We start from the raw sequence: 24,772 nt of genomic DNA, 5'->3' as shown, positions 1-24,772 counted from the left end.
TGCGGTGCTAAAGGATTTGAAAATACATAGGGGATCACCAGGATCAAACTGATTGCCAGAAAGTGCTCAGATGTGGAATCCTCGTGCTGATATTCACAGGCGTATTGGGGTATATTGCAACATTCAGCTTAATACATTTTAAACCTCTGCCCTTCATTATTTTTGACAGCACCGTCAAACACATACAGTGTGTTAATAAAAGGAAGTTGTTGCAAGACTGCCTTGCAAACCTTTTGCTTCCCCACACAAGAAACAATTGACAATGAATTGCATCTGTCATCTTGCATAGCAACAGAATGGTTGAAGTTATTTGTGAAATTCTGAACGGTCCAAATATTTTTCCATGAACTCGGCATTTCTTGAAACCCATACATAGCATGAATGTGCATCATTTCTTAAATACATTGTATTTTGTTCTGGCTGAGAATCATATAGTTGTCTTATTAGTAAACAGACTACAGTCTGGAAGTTGGTTTAAAGCAACGAGAAAACTTGGCACCAAACAGTTATCATTGTGTAGCTGTCAGTCTGATTCGCATAAATATTTGGATAATGGGAATTCTTTTGCCCCTAGCTGGGATTAGTACAATTTGAACATTTGTTTTCATAAATGCAGTACAGTCTGTGGGCTCTTTTGTGTTTATTATTATTTTCATTAGCAATTAACACAGTAGAAGCTATAAACAGAAGGGGGAATGATCTTTCACAATTGCACAGAGCCAGACAACAGGGAAACAGGCCATTTCGGCCCAATTCACCCTTGTCAACCAAGATGCCCATCTAAGCCAGTCCCATCTGCCTGCTTTTAGTCTATACACCTCCAAACCCTTCCAGTCCAAATATATTTTAAATGTAAAGTTGTTATTGTACCTGCCTCTACATCTTCCTCCAGCAGCTCGTTCCATTTACCCCCCACGTGCTGTGAGAAAACTTTTTCACAGGTCACGTTTAAATCTTTTCCCTTATTATCTTACATCTGTGCTCATCTTATCTACACCACTCATGATTTAGGTTAGTTTATTATAATCAGTTTAGTCTATTATTACAAGATGGCGGTGCTGCCTTAGCAGCTGCGGCTCGCCTGCAGTCCGTTTGTTTTTTCTTTTTTTTGTTTGTTCTTTTGTCCTGTTTTAGTTAATTTTTGGTTTTATTTTATTATGTTGTGTATGGGTGTAGGGGGAACGTGTTTTTGGTCTCTTCCTTCGGGAGGATGCGACTTCTCTTGTCGTATCCCCCGTGTCCGTCTCCGTCTGCGCCGAGGCCTAATGGCGGAGCTGGGGCAGCGTTCCAGCGGCAACATCGGAGGTGTGGCGTTCTGGCAGCAGCGGCGACCCGGCAGCGGAGCTGTGGCGTTCCGGCAGCAACAGCGGAGCTGTGGCGTTCCGGTGGCAGCGGCAGCGGCGACCCGGCATCAGAGCTGTGGCGTTCCGGCGGCAGCGGCGACCTGGCAGCAGAGCTGTGGCGTTCCGGCGGCAGCGGCTACCTGGCAGCAGAGCTGTGGCGTTCCGGCGGCAGTGGCGATCCGGCAGCGGAGCTGTGGCGTTCCGGCAGCAACATCGGAGCTGTGGCGGTCCGGTGGCAGCGGCAGCGGCGACCCGGCAGCAGAGCTGTGGCGTTCCGGCGGCAGCAGCGACCCGGCATCAGAGCTGTGGCATTCCGTTGGCAGCGGCAGTGGCGACCCGGCAGCGGAGCTGTGGCGTTCCGGTGGCAGCGGCAGTGGCGACCCGGCAGCGGAGCTGTGGCGTTCCGGCGGCAGCGGCAGTGGCGACCCGGCAGCGGAGCTGTGGCGTTCCGGCGGCAGCAGCGACCTGACCAACGTCGGGAGCTCACAGGTCGGAAAAGAGGGAGAACAAGGAGGGAAGAGACAAGAACTTTAAAATTTTTGCCTTCCATCACAGTGAGGAGGTGTTTGGTGAACTCACTGTGGTGGATGTTAAATTTGTGTTTATTGGGTGTGTTTGGCATTTTTATTATATGTATGACTGCAGGCAACGAAATTTCGTTCAGACCGAAAGGTCTGAATGACAATAAAGGCTACTTTACTTTACTTTATTGTCACTTGTATCAAGGTATAGTCTTGTGTGTGTGCTATCCAGTCCAAATGCTATGCATTACAATTAAGGTGCCCGCAGTACACAAAGGGTGCAATACTTAGTGCAGGATGAAGTCTGATAAAGTCCAATTAAAGATGTTGCAAAGATCTCCAATGAGGTAGCTGGGAGGTCAGGACTGCTACCTCAGGACTAGCTGGTGAGAGGACCATTCAGTTGCCTGATAACAGCCGGGAAGAAACTGTCCCCGAATCTGGAGATATCTTTTCACACCTGTCCCTCTTGCCTGATGGGAGACGGGAGAAGAGAGGGAAGTGAGATGAGAGCGGTCCTTAATTACGCTGGTGGACTTGTCGAGGCAGCATCAAGTGTAGATGGAGTTAATGGAAGGGAGGTTGGTTTGGCAACGTCCACAATTCTGCACTTGCTTGTGTTCTTGGATGGAGCTGTTCCCAGACCGTGCTGTGATGCATCCCGATAAAATGCTTTCTAAGGGCCTGACCCCGCTTCATACTCCTTCCAGCTTTGCTCCTCACGTCCGCCGGCATTGGCTCCCTTTACTACAGACTCTGGTCATTGAGGGATGAGCTGGTGGAAGTTTGGGGGCTTCTCGTCAACAGGCCACAGAGCATCCAGCCACACGGCCCGCCGGGATATAAGGTCATAAGTCATAAGTGATAGGAGTAGAATAGTAAGATTATACGAGAACTTACCAGTTTGAAGTTTGATCTTTATTTTATGAGGAGTAACGTTGAGGGATTACGTGAAGACCCCGCCAGTACGCATGCGTGTCAATCTTCAAAGCAGAGGTGTGAAATCACAGACAACAGTAAATGAACTGAACATAGTAAGATTAGAGAAATAGGATACCAGTTGAACTTTATGATCGAGGGTGGGCGTGGAGGGCACGCAATCCCGCAACGTTACTCCTCATAAAATAAAGATCAAACTTCAAACTGGTAAGTTCTCGTTTAATCTTACTATTTTACTTCAGAGTCACGTGAAGATTTTAAAGCTCTGTGATTTCATGCCGTGGAAACGAGTCCAGGCGTCATACACTGCATCAGTAGGCTAATGATGAGTGAACATTAAGAATGCATTCAGACATGACAGATATAGACATGTTGATGCTATTAATGAATAATAGTGGCAATAGTAACCTCCCTCAACCTGGAGGAAGTATGAACCATACCTAACATAGAGTTGGCAATACCCCTGATCTGGCAATAGGTTTATTCTGAATATTTGGACAGATCAATAGTTTGACCATCCTGCAACATGTGGTCCATCCCTGCTGCTGAGGTATAGCGGTCCTGGTGGAATGAGACTCAATGTCAATGTACACTCCTGTATATGCCAGACCCATATAATCATCTAGAGAAGGTTCGTAGTGATTCCTTCTAACAAGATTTTATGTAACTAACAATATTGCTGTCAGAATCTATAAGGCTCTTGGGAACCTTGACATACTGGTGTAGATGCGTGACCACACACAACCCAAGGTCCATGGGATATGCAACATCTAGTTTGGTCTTGTGTCCCTGTCTAATCTGCTTGACTAATCATAAACAAAACATGTTATTAGAGCCCGCAGATATGATCATCCTATCCAGTGTAGCAATGACTGGACCCATATCGCTGTACTCAGTGCCATGGCATAATCACTAGTACGTGAGTATGACCATGGACAGGGATGTTGCTGGTGCCCATCGGTGAAGTGACGTAGTACAATGTTAACAACCCATATCTCTGCGTCCCTAGGCCTGGGAGGTTTTAAGTTGACGATACTTTCATTCTCTGGATATCAGAGGGTGAGACCGGACAGAGTGGTTTATGTTCTCAGCAGCCAAATGATGAGGAGGTACTTCAGGCACAGTAATGGAATATTAACTTAATGTTATAATCCCATAAAACTGAATTTTAATGTCAGTCATCCGTGCCGAGTTAAACGTAAGGAAGCATAAACAATGCTTCCCATCTCCTATGCAGATTGCTGCTATTTGGTGCTATCCCTGCAATCTGTAGTGAGCACTCCTAATGCTTATGGTTTGACAACCCGAGCTGCAGGAATGATCTCTCAGAGTCAGTAAGTCTATGAATTGATTATATAATGCAGAGGATGGTTTCAACATCACAACTGAACCAGCATATTTTTTATCCGGAAATAACTATGTAAGGTTTTATGCTCATTCTTCGCCTCAGCAGGAGCCATAGGTATATAACCCAGGCAGGCACTATGAAAACCCGGAAGCGGGAATCTGGCTGAATTTTGCAAGACCCGTCTATTGAGGCCAAATGGAGGAAGACATAAAAGGACATTCCTCCCTAGTGTAGCGAGAATGCACCCTTCGCCACTATATGCCTCGTTCATTGTTGATTGAGCCTGGATGCAAGCATCTCAATAGTTAGTGTTCCATCGATCCACAATGTCATTAAATACTTTGTGATCACACATTCATTCTGTGTTGTCATTGATTTTGCATAATAATACACCAGTGCTAAATGTGGTTTGGTAAAACTATCACCGGATACTTAGATTTGATTGTACCTTTGTGATTAACATATACCACCACCAAGTGTATCACCTTGGACTTGTGCATGCAGTTTATGCATATCCACACACCCTTTAATGCACAGAATGCACCTGGTGTCCATTGGCAGTTGATACCATGACTGAACACTTGATAACTCATGCTAATCCCATCTGCCTCCGTAACTAGAGATGGTATTAGTAAATTACCCATCTTTGGGCAATAGCATCAGTTTGGAAACGACTGAAGATTTACGGATAAGAGGTTTTAGTGGAGCAAAGCTGTCCATCATTGTGACTTTGATAGTTTCAGCTAAAAATAGCAGAGGTCTAATTTTTTGTCTTAGAGCTGATCCCAGACAAATAAATGGATGATTGTATCCCAATAATCAATAGTTTCAGTTGGTATCAACTTAATTTAAATTTAACTGGACGGGTGAGAACCAATTTCTCAAATTATAGCTATGTTGCTGATAAGGCTAATTTAGTAAAATACAGTATGTTCAATATCATCCAGATTGGCCATGCCACTTATTTGTTAGCTCTGTGCAGCCGAAGCACTGATAGTAGTGATTTGGTAAATAATCTGGAAACTGGAGTTAGCCCATTGTAACGCTCCTGAGTGTATCGTTGCCTCATCCAGTTAAATTTCAAATATCTTCAACCCTGTGAGCGGAAATGATCACATGGAAGTTATTCAGAAAAGTCTATACTGCACATGCGGGTTGAGGCTGTTGACAATGATCAGTCCACATCCCATTCTTGTGAGCCTGCCTTGAAAGGCAACTCCAACCATACCTGTGTGCAGTATAAACTAATCTTATGTTATCACAAACCAGTGTAAATAATCAAACCAGTTTAATATTACCAACTTGTATCCGTGACAGGAGACATCATCGATGTGGTTCCATACCTTTATCCGAATGGGAGGACTTATGCAACCAGACCCAGGAGCTGCCTCAAATATGTGTGCATGATTTTGCACCTGCTCCTGGGAGGTAGAGGAGCTCGAGTACGGGGTTGGCGCATCTTCCAGGAAGGACGTTCTGGGCCTAAAAAGACCTTTGTCCTGGTTGTACGGCCTTCAAGCTTTCACCAGCTTCAGTTCATCGTGGTTTGCTGGTGGGTGCGTAGGGGTGCTGCTGTCGAAGATGTGAGGTCTTGCGTGATGAAGTGGCCTTCCTGGACCCGACGGCCACTCGTCGAGCTCCTGCTGCTGGTAGTGTTGTTCCTGCACACTTGGTGTATCTTCAGCCAAACCCCTGTCTTCAGAGTCAGCCCAGAAGTGACTCCTAATGCTCCCCTCTGTCGAGGGAGATGCATTATTCAGCCCTCAATAAGGTGCTGCCATGGGCGTCCTGGGACCCCATGGTGACTAGACTCCATATACCGGAGCATGTTACATTGGAGCTTCTGCTCCATCAACCGCTCCATGCGGGATATGCGATCACAGTTGCTCCCGCCGGCGGTGAGTCTTCACAGCCTGACTCGTCCGAGTCTTCGGCTTGTCCGACTTCTGCTTGGCCTTCCCACCAGTCTGTTGTCGATTCCGACTGTGCAGGTGCCAGGTCGGAGACTGCTGATCAATAGCGATCCAGGTGCAGTCTACCGCTGCTGACTGCCCTGACTGCCCGCAATTCTCCGCAGTCAGTCTGGATGCGGTCCATTCCTGCAACATATTCTCACAAAATAGCACAAAACGACCTTCGAGTAAGGAATTTACCTGCATGTCCTTTTTAAAACCTTCTGCTGCGAGGCAACGCTCCTCCCGAGCCTGGTCTCCTGGTCGTAGTTTGTTACAGCTGGGGTTCCCTCTGTGGTCCTTGTAGAAAGGCTTCCATTGCGGGTTATTTCTCCCCCGAGGTTTTTCTCCGCGGTCCCTTGTAGCAGGGCTTCTCCATGATGTTCTCCAGTCAGGGCTTCCCCCTCCCCACCGATCTGGGTATCCCCGCAGTAACTGCAGCCGGGATATCCCCGCAGTCCCTATAAAAGGGATAGCCGCGATTTACAAAGTGGGGGGGGGGATGTATATGAAGCCGCTGGTTTTACTGCCAGCGGCTCAGTAGGCGACTTACTGCCGTCCGCTCCTCGCATCCTGCAGTCTACGGTACGGGTTCTCCAGGTGCCTCTGGCACCAATATGAAGCCGCTGGATCCACCGCCAGCGGCTCGAAGGCGAATCCACCGCCGCCCGCTCCCAGTGTTCCTCGGTCTCCGGAGCGGTTGTCCAGGTGCCCCCGGTACCAATATGAAGCCGCTGGTTTTACTGCCAGCGGCTCGAAGGCGAATCCACCGCCGTCCGCTCCCCGTATTCCACGGTCTCCCGAGCGGGTTCTCCACCAATATGAAGCCGCTGGTTCTACCGCCAGCGGCTCAAAGGTGAATTCACCGTCGTTCGCTACCCGCATTCCGCGGTTCCGAGCACCTAGGTCCGTAGGCGGGATTCCCCGTGACCGAGGTTCCCTGAAGTTCGTGACTGGGGTCTCCCCTCCGTCCTGACTTCGCCCCGGACTTTAAGCAGGACCGCTAAGTAGAGGATCCTGCAAGAAGATTTAAGCCTGAAAAGTTTTTTAAAAACTTACCTCAGGTCTGTTGCTGGCAGGAGAATCACGTCCACCTTGCCAGTCGTAACGCAATGCGATAGACGATATGACACGCATGCATACTGGCGGGGTCTTCACGTAGTCACTCACGTGACTCCGAAGTAAAATTAGGTAATTCGGCTCAAGTCTACTTGGCCATTCAATCATGGCTGATCTATCTCTCCCTCCCATCCCCATTCTCCTGCCTTCTCCCCATAACCTCTGACACCCGTACTAATCAATAATCTACCAAATTTCTCCTTATCTCTGTCCTAAAAAAAATCCTTTAATCTGAGGCTATGACTAGTCCTAGACTCTCCCACTAGTGGAAACATTCTCCCCACATCCACTCTACCCAAGTTTTTCAATACTCTGTATTCCTTCTTCTACACTCCAGTGAGTACAGGCCCAGTGCCGACAAACGCTCATCATAGGTTAACCTACTTATTCCTGGGATCATTCTTGTAAACCTCCTCTGGACCCTCTCTAGAGCCAGCACATTCTTCCTCAGATATGATGTCCAGAATTGCTCACAATATTCCAATTGCGGCCTGACCAGTACCTAAAGGGCCTGCCCCACGAGCATGCGCCTGCATGCGGCAAGCGCAACCAAACCAGAAGCGGGGGCCGCGCGGAGGTAGAGTGACATGAAGTTCGAGCGAAGCCCGCGGGAAGTTCGCGCGTGACGTACAATGTCGATGCAGCTGCGGGCCGGCAGGCCGTTGCCGCGCAGAATTTCTGAACACGGTCAGTTTTTCGGAGCCCCGCGCGATGTCGGGACCAGCTCCGCACAATTCCATACGGCTCCGTCAATCGAAGTGTGACCGGCCCCGCGAGGCCGTATGGCTCAAGCGACCACGTTAGGTCGCGCTTGCCGCATGCAGGCGCATGCTGGTGGGACCGGCCCTTTAGGTCGCGCTTGCCGCATGGAGTCACATGCTCGTGGGACAGGCCCTTTAGAGCCTCAGCATCAAATCCTTGTGCATTCCAAACACAGAACTACATTTGCGCAGAGACGAGGTCTCAGTTTAATATCCCACCTGAAGATTGACATCTTTGCCAATACACCATGCCAAATGTTCCTGCAACACGTTCAAATCATGGAGTGCCACCATCCTTAGCAATAATTCAGCCAAATCCAGCAACTAAATCAGCAGGAAGGGTCCCGATCCAAAATGTCAACAGTCCATTTCCTCCACAGATGCTGCCTGACCAGTTGAGTTCCTCAGCACTGTGTGTTTTGAACTAAATCAGCACTCTTTTTGGATCACCAAATTGCATATTTATTAAGTGTTTGTTGCCATTAACTTCCAGTGAACTAAGATAATCGGCTCCTTACAAAAGTGAAGATCTTCGGGGGTTTTGCAAACACCCAACTTTCTGCTGGTCACCAGTTATTCAAGAAAATGGTGGCTTTTAGCCCAAACAAAATGGATTTATTTAGTTTTGATGCAGCTGATGTGCCTCCTGATTAACAATGAATTTTACATCGAGTCTGAAGAAGGGTCTCGACCAGAAACGTCACACATTCCTTCTCTCCAGAAATGCTACCTGTCCCGCCGAGTTACACCAGCATTTTGTATCTATCTTCAGTTTAAACAGTTCCTTCCTACACAATGAATTTTACATATTCTGTGGTGCTGCTGCAAGGAATTAATAAGCTTTGGCTTCTTCCTGCTCCTTTTTGGACACATATGATTTCATTTATTTATAGATATTGTTTATGACACTTTATAAATATTTTTGTTTATGTTTTTTGTATGCTGTTTCACACTTGCTTTTTATTCTTTTATTCTGTTCGAAATAAATAATAAAATAAAATAAAAATAAGAATCTCATTGTTCTATCTGAGACATATGACAGTAAAACACTCTTGATTCTCTTGAATTCTCCAGTGCTACGCTGCACAAACTGCCTTATCTCATTATGCATTAACTTGCTTTATGGATCTTCCCTGCGCACTGGCTGCCTGGATCGAGGTGGCCTGTCTTTTGTTGCTCACCCTCCCCTCCCACAATCAAGCCAAAGAAAATCTTCCCTCAAACAAGCCCCAAGATCTCACTCACAAAACCACCAGTCACACAGATTTACAAACTGAAGGACACTAAACTGAAGCAAATTTTTATTAAAATGTCCCAACAATTTAGTGCAGCAATTTCTCCTACAATGTTAAGTATCCCAAGATATCTGAACGTCTGAATGGTTCATTCTGGCAATCGGCGTTACAAAATTGGAATGAAACACACAATTTAACATTGTAGGTCAAGGTGCACAGCAAGGGACTTTCAGCACCTAATTGAGTTCTGGCAGCGGCTTGAACTCATAGTAGTTCATTGTTCATGGTTCTTTACTGGTCTTTGTGCTAAACTTACTTGTCCCTGCCACGTGGCACATACCTCCATTCGACACACGGAAAATTATTAAACATAGTTTATTAATGGAATTCTCTTTATAGAGTCCACTTCCATCGATCTATAGATCGTAGAAAAATGTAGTAATGCCTTACAACTAAATGACCAAGCGTGTGTGTGTGTATGTGTGTGTGTGTGTTGTTTGTTTTGACAATAAGCCTCTGAAACGCAGCTAATGTATTTTTAATTTGTTAACACTTAGGATGCATGTATAGCCTGAAATAACAGACTACCTAAGCATATTGTTCTCCAGAGGAGGAGGGACTATGGAGAAAGCATTTTCCCATTTTGCCATTGTTTTATGATCTGAACGTACTGGCGATCATCACTTCAACGTGACTGGAAAGGGTAAAGCACAGCTAGTACTTACAGTTGCAGCTTCTCCAGCATGGCAAACAGCCATTCACTATCGAGCTCCAGGCTTTTTCTGCAGCGAATGCAAGGAAGAGACCCACACGATCAAAGACTTCAACCTAAGATGTCTCATTCATAGCCGACAGCCACAATGCACTGCTTACCAGCAGCTCCCACTGGGGTAACTGTCACATCAATTTACATTTCAATTGTAGCTTCAACACAGCTCCAAAACAATGAAGGCAGCCTGAACCGCTTTAACCAACCAAGTCTATTTAACACTACTTTCCAGCATCTGTTACTCACTGAAGTATGTACACACACTGATGACGTTTATCTCAAATTCTAGCTAGAGTTCAAATAATTCAAAAGAGTTCAAACCTGAGTCAGGAAACAATGTGGACAGTAAAAAGGAGCTGGCTTTGTGCTTGAACCTTTTATTGCCTCAATTTCTCTCACTGAGTTTCTTTTCTCATCAAAAAAAAGATACATAGTGCTGGACACAAAGTGCTTCAGGTTTGAAGACAGGTCCTGACCCGATACATCACCGCTCCATATCCACCAGAGATGCTGCCCGATCCACTGAGTTACTCCAGCAGTTTGGGTGTGGGTTTTTTTTTTAAATCGTAAACCAGCATCTTCAGTTCTTTGTGTCGAGTTTCTTTTCAATTCGGGTCCATCACGTTTCATTGATTCAATGTAACAAGTTACAGTTAAATGCTTTGTTTTGAATACAAAATGGCAAAAATCATACAGCAGGCCTCATCTTGGCAATGCTCAAGAGTCACCACGTTTCTGGCGCCGACAAAATTATAAATGTTTACCGCTATTAAATAATTTTGGTTTTCAAACTAGACCCAAAATGCTGGTGTAACTCAGAGGGTTAGGCAGCATCTCTGGAGAAAAGGAATAGGTGACGTTTCGAGTTGGAATCTTTCATCCAAGTCTGCAGAAGTGTCTCGACCCGAAACGTCACCTATTCCTTTTCGCCAGAGATGCTGCCTGACCCGCTGAGTTACGCCAGCATTTTGTACCCATCATCGGTGTAAACCAGCATCTGCAGTTCCTTCTTATACATTTGGTTTTCAAGCTATTGATCTCCATGCTAAGCTGCTGAGCAATGATTTAGGTTCCTATTTCTAGCATCAGCGGTTGTCATCTTTGTGCAAATTTTAGAACATCTACTGTGGACTGTAAATCAGACATTAAGGCCAACACTTCTGAGAAATGGTACCAATAGGTACCAAAATAATTAACCACTGGCAATTTTTTTTGGTAAAGTTTTCAGGCTAGTGAAATTTAAAGTTGCATTAAAATCTTCAAGTTTAGGGCAATTCTTCGGCACCAAGATGTGCCAGCCAGTGCATATTTCTAGAGTAAAGAAAGCTCAGTATCAAGTCCAAGTCAAGTTCATTGTCATATGCACAAGTACAACGAACACCTAGCTTTCAGTAGCATCACAGGCATTTAAACTCAGACAACACACAAAAACATAAATTATACATTAAAAATTCACTTTTGCAAAAAAAAAAAAAGACATGAGTGCAAAACATGTAGAAACATGAACAAGTTCACAATAGTGCACGAGATGGACAGTGGCGTTCTGTTGCTGAAGTAGGATTGGAATTGTGCAAGTTGGTTCAAGAACATGATAGCTGTAGGAAAGTAGCTGTTCCTAAACCTGGTGGCGTGGGACTTCAGACTTCTGTGCCTCCTGCCCCGGTGGTTGGAATCTACCATCAAGATGAATCAAGGTGCTTAGGTGGTAGAGTGGCAGTGGAACTTGCTGCCTTACAGCGCCAGAGATCTGGGTTCGATCCTGAATATGGGTGCTGCCTGTACAGAGTTTATACATTCTCCCTGTGACCGCGTGGTGCTCCAGTTTCCGCCCACATTCCAAAGATGCGCAGGTTGTTGGGATAATTGGCTTCGGTAAATTGTCCCTAGTGTGTAGGATAGAACTAGTGTATGGGGGTGATCGCTGGTCGACAAGGGCTCGGCAGGCCAAAGGGCCTCGCTCCAAAACTGAAACTAAATCCTTGATGACGGATGCTGCCTTCTTGAGATGCTTTTGATGATGGAGTTGCTTGCTCATGATGGACTGGGCTGAGTCCACCACTCCATGCAGGCTCTTCCATTCCTGTGTGTTTGAATTGCCGAACTAGTCAACAATGTCATCAGTCAGGATACTTTCTACAGTGCAACTGTAGAGGTTAGTTAGAGAATTTATTGACACGCCGAATCTCCTTAAATTTAAAATAGAGGTACTGTTGCAATTTCTTTGCGATTATTTCTATTGCTATAACCAAGTTCCCACATGGCAGAAGATGCCTGCAGCAGCCAGCAAGTCTACAAAATGCTTGCTCGTATTTACAAGCTGTCCATAGGCCATAATTTTTCATTAAATTGGTATTGTATCACGCAGCAGACACAAACGTTGTGTATCCCTGAGATGCACAATTTTTTTTTTGAGTGGGGAAGACTTGATTTGTCACTTCTGAAGGCCACTCGCATAAATTTGTCACTTCTGAAGGCCACTCGCACTCGAACTATCCGAGAGATCCTCAATGCTGTTACTTTGAGCTGAGACCCTCATGGGAGTCCAGCACCCAATGTGGATACCCTGCATTACTGGTTTCGGTCAATTTACATTTTAATTAATTTCAACGTATTTAATGTTTAAGAAAGGACTGCAGATGCTGGAAAAATTGAAGGTAGACAAAAATGCTGGAGAAACTCAGCGGGTGAGGCAGCATCTATGGAGCGAAGGAATAGGTGACGTTTCTGGTCAAGACCCTTCTGAACAAGGATCTCGACCTGAAACATCACCTATTCCTTCGCTCCATAGATGCTGCTTCTCCCGCTGAGTTTCTCCGCATTTTTGTCTACCTTCAACGTATTTATTCATGTTTTTATTAATTGTTTAAATATCATTTAATTACTTTCCTGTCCATTCTCCATAACTCCTCACTACTCTCCAAAAATCTGCCTATCAGAGCATCAAATACAGTCATAGAGTCTCACAACAAGGAAACAGTTTGGTGGGTGTATGGAACGAGCTGCCAAAGGAGGTAGTTAAGGCAGGTACTATTGCAATGTTTACGAAACATTTAGACAGGTACATGGATAGGACAGGTTTAGCGGGATATGGCCAAACACAGGCAGGTGGGACCAATGTAGATGGGATATGTTGGCTGGCGTGGGCAAGTTGGGCCGAAGGGTCTGTTTCCACACTGTATGACTAAATGGTGGAAAATAGTTTGTAAAGGTGGAAAATCATTTATAAAGGTGATTAAAAACAACCTTCAGATTGTCGCAAAGACCCAAATTGACCAATCCTCACAGTCTTTCCCCTTGTGGCTCATTGCAAACTATTATTCACTCTAACAGCCCTCCAGAAAGATGCCAAACAATACACGTTGCATAAAGCTGCTGGCCACAGTTCAAGAGATAGCCCATCACCCTATTCTGAAGATAACTAAGGATTGTAAATAAATGTTAATCTTTCTACCAATGACCTTATGAATGAGGAGACAGAATGCTTTTCAAAATACGTTGAAAATGAAAGAACTCAAGCCTGGGATTTTCACAGAAGTGCTCTGAAGATAAACAAATGGGGAAATATTTGATACCTTTAATTATGAGTGGCAGAATTGCCAGAACAGCTTTTCAACAGTTGCTGGATGCACTGGAGAATGAACTGCACTTCAAATGCCAAAACACACCAGCATCTCAGAACCAGAAATAAATAGCAAAATGTATATAAAGTTCTAATATCTTTGGATCCAAATTTGCAGCCGAAATGTGGGACAATTTGTAGAGTTTTGATAATAGAATATTTGGATTAACAAAGAATTTTGATAATACAATAAGAGTCTGAGGAAAGGTCTCAACCCGAAACTTCACCTATTCCTTTTCCTCAGAGATGCTGCCTGACCCGCTTTTTATGTCTGTCTTTGATAATACAATTGATGAGTCTAAAAGGAACATTCATGTTAATACTCATAATTCAAGCTTTCATCAGCCCTTTATCAAACCTGGTGAATGGTTTCAAGCTAATGTTATGCCTTCAGAATCTTTATGGGCATCAAGTATTTCAGGTTAGTCAGTTTTAATTCAGTCATTGGATCAATATACCAGAGCTTCTACTTTGCACTGAAGATAGACACTAAATGCAGGAAGTAAAAGCCCTGTCCCACGGTACAAGTTCATTCCAAGAGTTCTCCCGAGTTTGCCCTGATTTGATCTCGGAGATTTACGGTAATGGCCACTCGTCGGTACTCGGGGCTCTCGTGGACATTTTTCATCATGTTGAAAAATCTTCACGAGTCTTCCCGTACTTACCTGCCGTTAGCGAGTCTTCCAGAGTACCTGCCGTTAGCGCTAAGGGACGTCCCCGAGCTCTGACATACCCGCTACATTCATTCTCCGTGCTTACCACGAGTTTGATTTTTTTTTTAAACTCGGGAGAGCTCTTGGAATGAACTCGTACCGTGGGACAGGGCTTTAACTCTGGAGAGAATGAATGGGTGAAGTTTCAGGTCGAGACCCTTCTTCAGACTACTTTACACTGCTTGAGGTATCCTCTGGATTTTTTAATCAAACTGTTCAGATGCAATTTCAAGAACAAGAGACATTACTAATGTGTATATGAAATAAATTCCACAGTAATGACCATCAACTACAGGAAATTACATGTTCCGAGCAATATTTCCTCTTCATATTCACCAAATGCCAATAATAGGTGTCCCCCCACCCTCCCCCCACCCCCAGCTGGTAATTCTGCAGGTCGATCGCAGTCACCTATTAAATTTATGGCCCAAGAGTGCTCATTAGTCTTGCATGTGCAACTTCTCACCATTTTTGAGGTTAAGCATCTGGATAATGTTTGCCACTGAACATAATTTACGTCTAGCATGTACTGGTGATAGGTTAAATATTTCTGAACAAATCACAATTTTCCTGTAAAACAACTATAAATCTGCAGATTAAGACAGAGTGCTGAAGTAACTCAGCAGGTCAGGCAGCATCCCTGGAGAACATGGATGGGTGACGATTTGGATCAGGACCCTTATTCAGACTCATCTACCTATGTTCCCCAGAGACGTTGCCCGACCCGTTGAGTTACTCCGGGTAACCAAGAAAGGTTTAAGAGTGAGGATTTAGTTTAGAGTGGAGATAGACACAAAATGCTGGAGTAACTCAGCTGGACGGGCAGCATCTCTGGAGAGAAGGAATGGGTGTTTAATTAGCAGTACAACAGAGGAGTGTGAAGGATGGTCGCTTCCATGGACAATAATGTTTAGCAGTTATAGAGTCATAGAACTATACAGCATGGGAACAGGCCCTTCAGCTCCACTTGGCCATGCCGAACGACCAAGATGCCCCATCATGCTCCCTTTGTGCCATTATAAACTTCTCATTTACGAAAATCAAATAAAAACACAGAGGCTGGAAACCTGAAAAAAACTACTAAATACTGGAAATGCTCAGGTCAGGCAGCTCTGTGAAAAGAGCAACAGAATCTATACTATTACTAAAACTCTCATCTTGTCCTCTTCCCTTTTGCGTTTATTTTTTTAAATGTGCGCAAAAACAGTATCCTATATTGCTAGGATTTTTTGCCACCTTACTCACCGTTCTCCTCTGCCCCAAGCGCATCAAGTTTTGTTCCGTTCGATGGAATATTACAAAAGTTATGAAGGTTTAAAAAATCGTGAGATCAGCAGATTGGTCTTCTCGCCTGTCAGTCACCATGAAGATAACGCCCCTTCCGGCACCCGCTGTTAATCACCGTGCGGGGCGAGGAGAATAAAGCCCTGGAGGCTGGGCTGAATCCACAAGCCGTGCTGTTGAGTGAGCGAGCCGTGCGGAGGAGAACGACCAGCGAAGCGGCCAGCGAAGCAACCAGTGCCCGCTGTGAGCCCATCGCACCCCAACCCCTTCCCCTCTGGTCCCCCTCGCTGGCTCCTGCCCCCCTCCCCTGTAATACCGCACACTCCCCCACGGCTCTTCTCCCATCTTTTCTCCGAGCTCTCGCCCCCCCTGCACCCCCTGCCCTCCCTACCCTCACACCGCCCCACCCCCACTGCCCCCACACCACCCCCCTGCCCCCACACCACCCAATCCCCCCACACACCCCTCACCACCCCCCCCATGCGTACACACCACCCGCCCACACACCTCTCCCCCAACCCACACATACCCCCCTCCCATATAACCCTTCCTCCCACACCCCCTCCCCCCCCCACCCCACAACCCCTACCCTCCCCTCCCCTCCCCCGACAACCCCCCCCCCCCACACAATTATGCTTTACATTGAAACCTCGGCTTTTGAACATTTGTTTTACTGTGCAGACATGCAAAGGAGCATATTGAATAGTCAAATATATGACTTCCCATTGATGATGTTGAGGCCCATTTAGAAATGACTTTGCTTAATTGTATCTGAATTGTTATTTGACTGTTTTCTCCTGTCTAGACATGGAGAATTGCAACTCCAAATATTTCTATCAAGTAGCAAGGTGAACATCTGGACCGTGTTGTATAATAAATTAGTGCTGTGTATATCATCATGACATTTAAGATGCTGGGCTATGTGGCCTACACAATGTAACATCTGTAATCCATGAAACTCTTATCATGTCACAAGGAGTAACATCATCCAGTATTGACAGTCAAGGGGACTGTGTGCAAAATCACTGCAGCTTACTGATTCTGTGACTTTAAATTTTCAAGAACTGTGGCCAGTAAAAAATTAAAACAATGTAAAATGAGTCCATTTTTTGTTTAGTTTAGAGATACAGCATGGAAACAGGCCTATGGCCCATTGAGTCCGTGCCGACCAGCAATTACAAGATGGCGGCGCTGGCTTAACAGCTGCGGCCCACCTGCAGTCCGTCTGTTTTTTTTCTTTCTTTTTGTTGCTTTGTCATGTTTTAGTTAATTATGTTTTATTAAGTTGTGTATGTGTGTGGGTGGGGTGGGAGAAACATGTTTTGGTCTCTTGCTTCGGGGGATGCAACTCGGCCCCGAAGCTGTGGCGGCGGCAGCGGAGACCCGACTCGGCCCTGAGGCTGTAGCGGCGGCAGCGGAGACCCGACTCGGCCCCGGGGCTGTAGCGGAGGCAGCGGAGACCCGACTCAGCCCCGAAGCTGTGACGGAGGCAGCGGCAGCGGAGACCCGACTCGGCCCCGAAGTTGTAGCGGCGGCGGAGACCCAACTCGGCCCCGAAGCTGTGGCGGAGGCAGCGGCAGCAGAGACCCGACTTGGCCCCGGGGCTGTAGCGGCAGCGGCGGCAGCAGCAGCGGAGACCCAACTCGGCCCCGGGGCTGTAGCGGCGGCGGCGGCAGCAGCAGCGGCGGAGACCCGACTCGGCCCTGAAACTGTGGCGGCGGCAGCGGAGACCCGACTCGGCCCCGAAGCTGTAGCGGCGGCTGCGGCAGCGGAGACCCGACTCGGCCCTGAAACTGTGGCGGAGGCAGCGGGGACCCGTCTCGGCCGCGAAGCTGTGGCAGGGGCAGCGGAGACCCAACTCGGCCTCAGGGCTGTGGCAGCGGCAACGGAGACCCGACTCGGTCCTGGGGCTGTAGCGGCGGCAGCGGAGACCCGACTCGGCCCTGAAACTGTGGCGGCGGCAGCGGAGACCCGACTCGGCCGCGAAGCTGTGGCGGGGGCAGCGGACACCCGACTCGGCCCTGAAACTGTGGCGGGGGCAGCGGAGACCCGTCTCGGCCGCGAAGCTGTGGCGGGGGCAGCGGACACCCGACTCAGCCTCAGGGCTGTGACAGCGGCAACGGAGACCCGACTCGGCCCCGGAACCGTGGCGGCCCGGCTCGGCCTCGGAGCTGTGGCAGCGGCAGCGACCACCCGCGGAGTTTGAACCGGCCCGTTCGCGGAGCATGGTTGAGCCACGGGATTTACCATCACCCGGTGGGGTCACAACATCTGGAGCCTGGATCGCCTCGGCGCAGAGGGAGAACAAAGAGGGAAGAGACAGAGACTTTAAGATTTTGCCTTCCACCACAGTGAGGAGGTTTGGTGAACTCACTGTGGTGGATGTTAAATTTGTGTTGATTGTGTGTTTTTGTCATTTTTTAATTATATGTATGACTGCAGGGAAACAAAATTTCGTTCAGACCAAAAGTTCTGAATGACAATAAACGAATTTAATCTAATCTAATCTAAATTCCCATACACTAGCACTATCCTACATACCAGGAACAATTTACATTTTTACCAAAGCCAATGAACCTACAAATCTGTACGTCTTTGGAATGTGGGACGAAACTGTAGTACCCGGAGAAAACTCACGCAGGTCACGAGGAGAACATACAAACTCCATACAGGCAGCACCTGTAGTCAGGATCGAACCCGGGTCTTTGGCGTTGTAAGGCAGCAACTCTACCGCTGCACCACTGTGCTGCCCCAAAGTTGTTAAAACAAGCTAAATGGCCAATCTACTGGCCACATTCGCCCTTGTTTGCAGGCTTGGACATCGCTTTCTTTCACCGTTGTCTGGAATCCTGAAAGTAGTTGAGGGAGTTTCATTCTATTCCTTAGCCGGTTATACGTTTCTACCAAATTTAAATCTTTATTCATCCAAAAACAGTGAAGCCTCAAATAAAAGAAACAAGAAATATTGGAAACATTTGGCAGATCAAGCAGCAGTTGTGTAAAGAGAAACTGAATTAACTTTTCAGATCGGGATCTTGTGCTGTATTAGGATCATATTCTACCCTTGCACTCACAACTGTCTTGGAACTGTGACTGTTGGGGACCAAATTCATAAGTTCATAAGTGATAATTGCCATTTCGGTCAATCAAATCTACTCCGCCATTCAATCATGGCTGGTCTATCTCTCCCTCCTAGCCCCATTCTCCTGCCTTCTCCCTCTAACCCCTGACACCCGTACTAATCAAGTATCTAGTTGTCTTTGCCTTAAAGATTTTCCATTGACGGCCTCCACAGCCTTCTGTGGCAAATGAATTCCACTGATGCACCTCAGATTAAAGAAATTCCTCCTCAAATTGTCTGGTTCTTAAATAGGAATTTGTTATTTTAAACTTATGATCCCAACCAAATTCAAAATCTATGGATAAATAGTGGATCTATTGACAAGAACGAGACTCTCAAACACATTTCTCTTTTAGTTCTAGAACATCAAAAATATGTAGTAAGGCATAAAATGTAAGCTTCAGCAAACACTGCAATTCTCTTGTTCAGAGCAGGATGGTTTTATTAAAAATAATTTTCCATTTTGCTCTGATATTCAATAAGCTGGTTTTACAAATCCCTTCCAAAAGATTTATTGAAAGACCAAAATATGCTGGCTATTCCACAGACCACATGTTTTAGCAGGGCCACTACTTAGCAATAAGCAATGGGATCTTTGATTCAGTGTTTTCCTTCCCTAGGTTGGGAATGTAATCCTACATTGTAATACGCCTCACTTCAGGAACCACTCAAGATCTTGTTTTATCTGGCTCGGTACCACGCTAATCCATTTAGGAAGGAATGGCTTCTATTTTAGACAAGCCTGCAACAGAGAACCTCGTTAGAGGAAAAGAAAGATTTCCTCAGGCAATACCATTCATGATTTTAACTCCTTGCAGCAAGGAGAGGAATCTAAATGCAAAATACACTGCCCCACAGTCCATCATATTGATTTCTCTAACTTTGTAACCTTTGCTTTCCCTCTCTCTCTCTCCCTGTTCCTCCCCCATCCCAGTTCTTCAAATAGTTCTACTGTCCGGTCAGACAGCATCTCTGGAGAAAAGGAATATGTGAAGTTTCAGGTCCAGGCCCTTATTCAGACTGAAGAAGGGTCTCAACCCAAAACATCACCCATTTATTTTTTCCAGTGATGCTGTCAGACCCGTTGAATCACTCCATCTTCGGTTTAAACTAGCATCTGCAGTTTCTTCCCACGTAGTTCTACTGTCCTCCTGATTAAATATTACTGATTGTATGCTGCGTTGTCACCTTCCCCTCAGCTAACAATGAACCCATTCCTTCTCGCCAGAGATGCTGCCTGTCCCGCTGAGTTACTCCAGCATCTTGTGTCCATCTCAGTCCCCCTTTCCACCCGCAAATATTAAATTTCAAAATTTGAAATTCCAAGAGCTTTTGGAAGGCAGACAAAATAATTAGGACTAATTGTAGATTGTCTCAACATTTTCTGGCTCAGTAAGCATATTCTCTTCCACTGATCTGCATAATGAGAAGAGTATTTAAAGTATTGCTTAAAACGCATGCCAAAATGCCAGAACCCAACCACAGGTTATTAATATAAAATACACACGTGCACATAACATGTGTTGGAGGAGTGACAAGCATAAACCGCAATTAGTCAATGAATGAAGTGTTTAGAATGGATTATATGTTTCAAGCAATCTCATGAATTGTTCCAATTACACAATATTATAACACAATGATCACAAACACTTAGCATTTATATCGAACTTCTTCAATAACATATGATACCTGATTTTAAACTATTTGTTAATAATTGCAGGAACAAAGTCATGGCATTCGGTGGCTAGGTAATGAATTATACCTCAGATCACAAAAACACTGCACGAAAAAACAGACAAAGCATTATCCCTTATCATCATTCACGAAGGGCGCTACTTTCTCACTCTGATCCATCCTGGTGTTCTTCAAGGTAGATTTTATGTTTAATTCCAATATCAGCATCAATTTTATCTATCTATCCCTGGTTTTATGATGGATTTGTGCAGCTGGATTCTTGATTAGTTCAGGTGTCAGGAGTTATGGGGAGAAGGCAGAAGAATGGGATTCGGTGGGCGGCGCGACTCTCGTCAGCAGCGGCCTCTGCAGTCCGTCTGTGTTTTATTATTTTTTGTCTCGTTTTTATGTCGTTTTTGTTATTTTTTTTGTTGGGGTATGTGTGTGGGGGGTTGGGCGGGGAGCGGGTAACTTTAAAATGTTTCCCCTGCACGGGAGACCCGACCTTTTCTTTGTCGGGTCTCCGTTGTCGTTGGGGCTGCAACGTGGAGCGGCCTCCAACAGGAACGACCTGGGGTTCCAGCTGCGGAGCTGCCGACTACTCACCGTCACGGGGCTGGCCGAGTCCGGAGCGGGTGGAGCTGTGGTGGACGCTGCTGCCACCCGACCTCCGCAGTTTCGGAGGCTGCAACTGCGGGTTTGGCGGACGGCGGCACCGGGAGCCCGCGGGTCCCTGCTGGGAGACCGCTTTTCGGGGCTTCCGCAACGGCGACTTCTCCCGCCCGAGTTGCGGGGTTGAAGAGCACCTGAGCGGGGCCTTACACCATCGCCCCGCACGGCTTGGAATGGCCGCGGGACTCTGCGAGCGCACGCCGGGGGCTCTAACAACAAGACCCGGTGCGCGACCTTGCATCACCCGGCGTGGCTTTAATGGCCGCGGGACAATCGCCATCGCCAGCCGGGGGCTTTGACTTTGACTCTGACTCTGACATCGGGGGGGGAGAGTGCAGTGGAGAGATAAGTTTTTTTTTGCCTTCCATCACAACGATGTGATGGATGTTTGTGTAAACTGTGTTGTGTCTCGGGTCTTTTTGTTTTGTAATGTATGGCTGCAGAAACGACATTTTGTTTGGACCTCAAGAGGTCCAAATGACAATAAATTGAATTGTATTGTATTGAATTGTATTGTATTGTATTGTATTGTATTGTATTGTATTGAGGGAGAGAATGATCAACCCTGATTGAGCAGACTTGACGGGCTGAATGGCCTAATTCTGCTCCTATGATCTTATAACGCTTGGACAATGTTCGGAACACGGAAAACAAGACAGAGAACGGTAACCTTTGCATTCATTGTCGCAAAAAAATATAAAGATAAAAATCTGTATCCTTTTGGTTATTAACTGTTCCCCTAAACTGCAGTATTGGACAAAGGTGGCATTTGTATTATGGCAACATCTTTTTGTAACTATTTCACCTTCAAATCCAAGGCCATTAGATTTCAGGAAAGAATTAAGTGTCATGGAGCATGGAAGCAGGTATTCCTTTTTTTCCCCATTACACCCGTCTCCACCACCTGTTCTGGTGGCTAGTTCCACATACCCTCCACCCTGGGCGTGCGGCACGGTGGCGTAGGAGCAGAGTTGCTGCCTTACAGCGACAAAGACCCGGGTTCGATCCTGACTACGAATGTTGTCTGTAAGGAGTTTGTACGTTCTCCCTGTGACGTACGTGGATTTTCACTGGGTGCTCCTCTTTCCTCCCACACTCCAAAGACTTCCATGTTTGTAGGCTAATTGGCTTGCTAAAATTGTCAATTGTCCCCAGTGTGTGTAGGATAGTGTTAGTGTGCGGGGATCGCTGGTTGGTGTGGACTCAGTGGGCAGAAGGGCCTGTTTCCGCACTGTATCTCTAAACTAAACCAAACTAAACCCTCTGTGAGAAAAACCTGGCCCTCAGAACTCCTTTAAACATTTCCCTTCTCACCTTAAACCTATGTTTTGGACTTCCCTACCCTCGGTAGGGGCACTCCCTGTTAGGGAGATGTTAATCATAAGGACCCAGCAAATTCATAGTCTTCGTCATGTTCGGCACAAACATTCTTACGTTTATATATCTACTCTGTTATAAATCTCTTTAAAATCATCCCTCAGCCTCCAAAGCTCCAATGAGAGCAATCCCAGTCTATCCAATCACTCCTTGTAATTAAAGCCCTTCATTCCAGGCAACTTGGTGAATCTGTACTGCACTCTTTCTAGCATTACCACATCATTTCTGCACAAAATATTCCAAGTGCGGCCTAACCGATGTCTTGTACATTTCCAACATGATGTTCCAACTCTTATGCTAATACCCCTGCCAATGAAGACAAGCAAGCTAAGTATCTTCTCCATAACCCTATTAGCCACCATCGCCATTTTTAGGAACATATGAACTTGCGCTGCACGTCCCCCTGTAAACAACTGCTTTGCAGGCACTTGCTGTTTATTGTGCAGGTCAAAACTGTATTAGACAACCAACAATGCATTATCTCACACTTGTCCCTGCCCAACCTTCCAGCTATTCCTAAGGTTCCTCCAACAGTTTTTTTTTGGGTTTTTTTAATTGCTCCAGTCCAACATCTGCTTTCCTTTGTGTCTCCTTTCAGCTGGTCTGCATCATGTGTGGTGTCAGGCAGCCATTTTCGCTATCTACATCTGCAACAATCTTTGCGTAATCAGCAAACTTACTTGTCAGACCAAAAGCATTCTCATACAAGTCATTTACAGAGATGACAAATAACAAAAAGGTCCCTGCAACATTCCTAGCAGAACACCACTGGTTACAGATTCCCAGCCAGTCAGACTACCTCCGCCACGATCCTCTGACACCTACCATCAGACCAATTTTGGATTCTGTTTTTGCCAAAACACTTTGAATCCAAAGTCCTCTAATTCCTGGAAAACCCACCCTGCAGATTATTAAAGAAGATACCAGAAAAATTAGTAAAAACCTTGAAGACCAAGATATAAAAAGATGCTTTCCATTCAATTTTGGTCATACTTCTAACGGTATGTTGATTTTTGAGTTACAAGCTGCTGCTGTCACGCTGTCTGTCGGCTTGAACACATCTTGTAATAAATTTCCATTGTATTAAGTATGGAAATGCTTTTCACAGACTGCACTGACCTTCTAACCCATGGCTCATTAGTCGTTTATCAAAGTGCAAGTTTGTTTTAGTTGTAAACTGCAGAGTGCGTGACAGAATGGCTACTACGGCTCAGATACTTCAATCCGTTAATTGCAACAGTGATAAAGCAAGAAGACGGAACAACGTATCTTTTTTCATGTTATGAACTTGCTGTAACAAGAGGATTTGAGTAAAAAAGTGAAGATGTCTTATATTTATAAAAAGCCTTGGGGAGACACTAGAAGCCTCGATACAATAAGGGCGGCATGATGGCACATAGGTAGAGTTGCTGCCTCACAGCGCCAGAGACCCGGGTACGATCCTAACTACGGGTCCTGTATTGTACAGAGTTTGTACATTCTCCCCGTGACCAGCGTGGGTTTTCTCCGGGATCTCCGGTTCCCTCCCACAATCCAAAGACTTACAGGTTTGTAGGCTAATTGGTTTGGTAAAATTGTAACTTGTCCCTGGGGAGTGTAGGATAGTGTTAGTGTGAGAAAATCGCTGGTTAGCAGGGACCCGGTGGGCTGTAGGGCCTGCTTCCACCCTGTATCTCTGAACTAAACTTAAAAAGCTCTTCCTCTGCTATTGGCGCTCATCTTCAATGTCAAACTGTATTTCAGTTCCATGTTCCTGAGCCCTATCTCTAAACTAAACAATTATAATTTTTTCTCATTGCATAAAACTAGATTTTAAAAAAGAACCCCACTCCCCCCTGATTGGTTTCTCAACATACTGATCCAGAAATCCATTACATTTACATTGTGGGGTTGAAAGTAATGCCCCTGTCCCACTTAGGAAACCTGAACGGAAACCTCTGGAGACTTTGCGCCCCACCCAAGGTTTCTGTGCGGTTCCCAGAGGTTCCCGGAGGTTTTTGTCAGTCTCCCTACCTGCATCCACTACCTGCAACCTCCGGCAACCACCTGCAACCTCCGGGAACCGCACGGAAACCTTGGGTGGGGCGCAAAGTCTCCAGAGGTTTCCGTTCAGGTTTCCTAAGTGGGAAAGGGGCATAAGATTTCATTTTTCCGTTTCGGGACATATGACAATAAAACCTTCTTGACCTCTTGACTATGAATTTGCTGGGTCTTTATGATTAACATCTCCCTAACAGGGAGTCCCCTCCTAGTGTGTGTTAACAATGTTTATCTCCTCTGCTCAACTTCTGCCCGTTCCTGCGTCCTACTGCTCTATGTTCTAAT

The 24,772-nt window shown here is 46.0% G+C and overlaps 1 protein-coding gene across 5 annotated transcripts in view; it reads right to left on the bottom strand.

Annotated features, from left to right (window-relative positions):
* Positions 1–24,772, bottom strand: part of ankrd6 (ankyrin repeat domain 6) — a 113,215-nt gene that overhangs the window by 77,848 nt on the left and 10,595 nt on the right. The window contains exon 1 of one of the 5 annotated variants that reach the window (XM_033020861.1): positions 9,944–10,196. The exons of the other annotated variants lie outside the window; for them this stretch is intronic. The gene's annotated coding sequence lies outside the window, so the exon portion shown is untranslated. Of the gene's footprint in view, positions 1–9,943; positions 10,197–24,772 lie in introns of those variants that run through there. 5 annotated transcript variants of the gene reach the window in all.

This window comes from Amblyraja radiata, chromosome 5 (assembly GCF_010909765.2).
Source record: "Amblyraja radiata isolate CabotCenter1 chromosome 5, sAmbRad1.1.pri, whole genome shotgun sequence".
Taxonomy (NCBI): domain Eukaryota; kingdom Metazoa; phylum Chordata; class Chondrichthyes; order Rajiformes; family Rajidae; genus Amblyraja; species Amblyraja radiata.
Note: the sequence above shows the minus strand (reverse complement) of the source record. Positions and strands in the feature narration are given on the sequence as shown.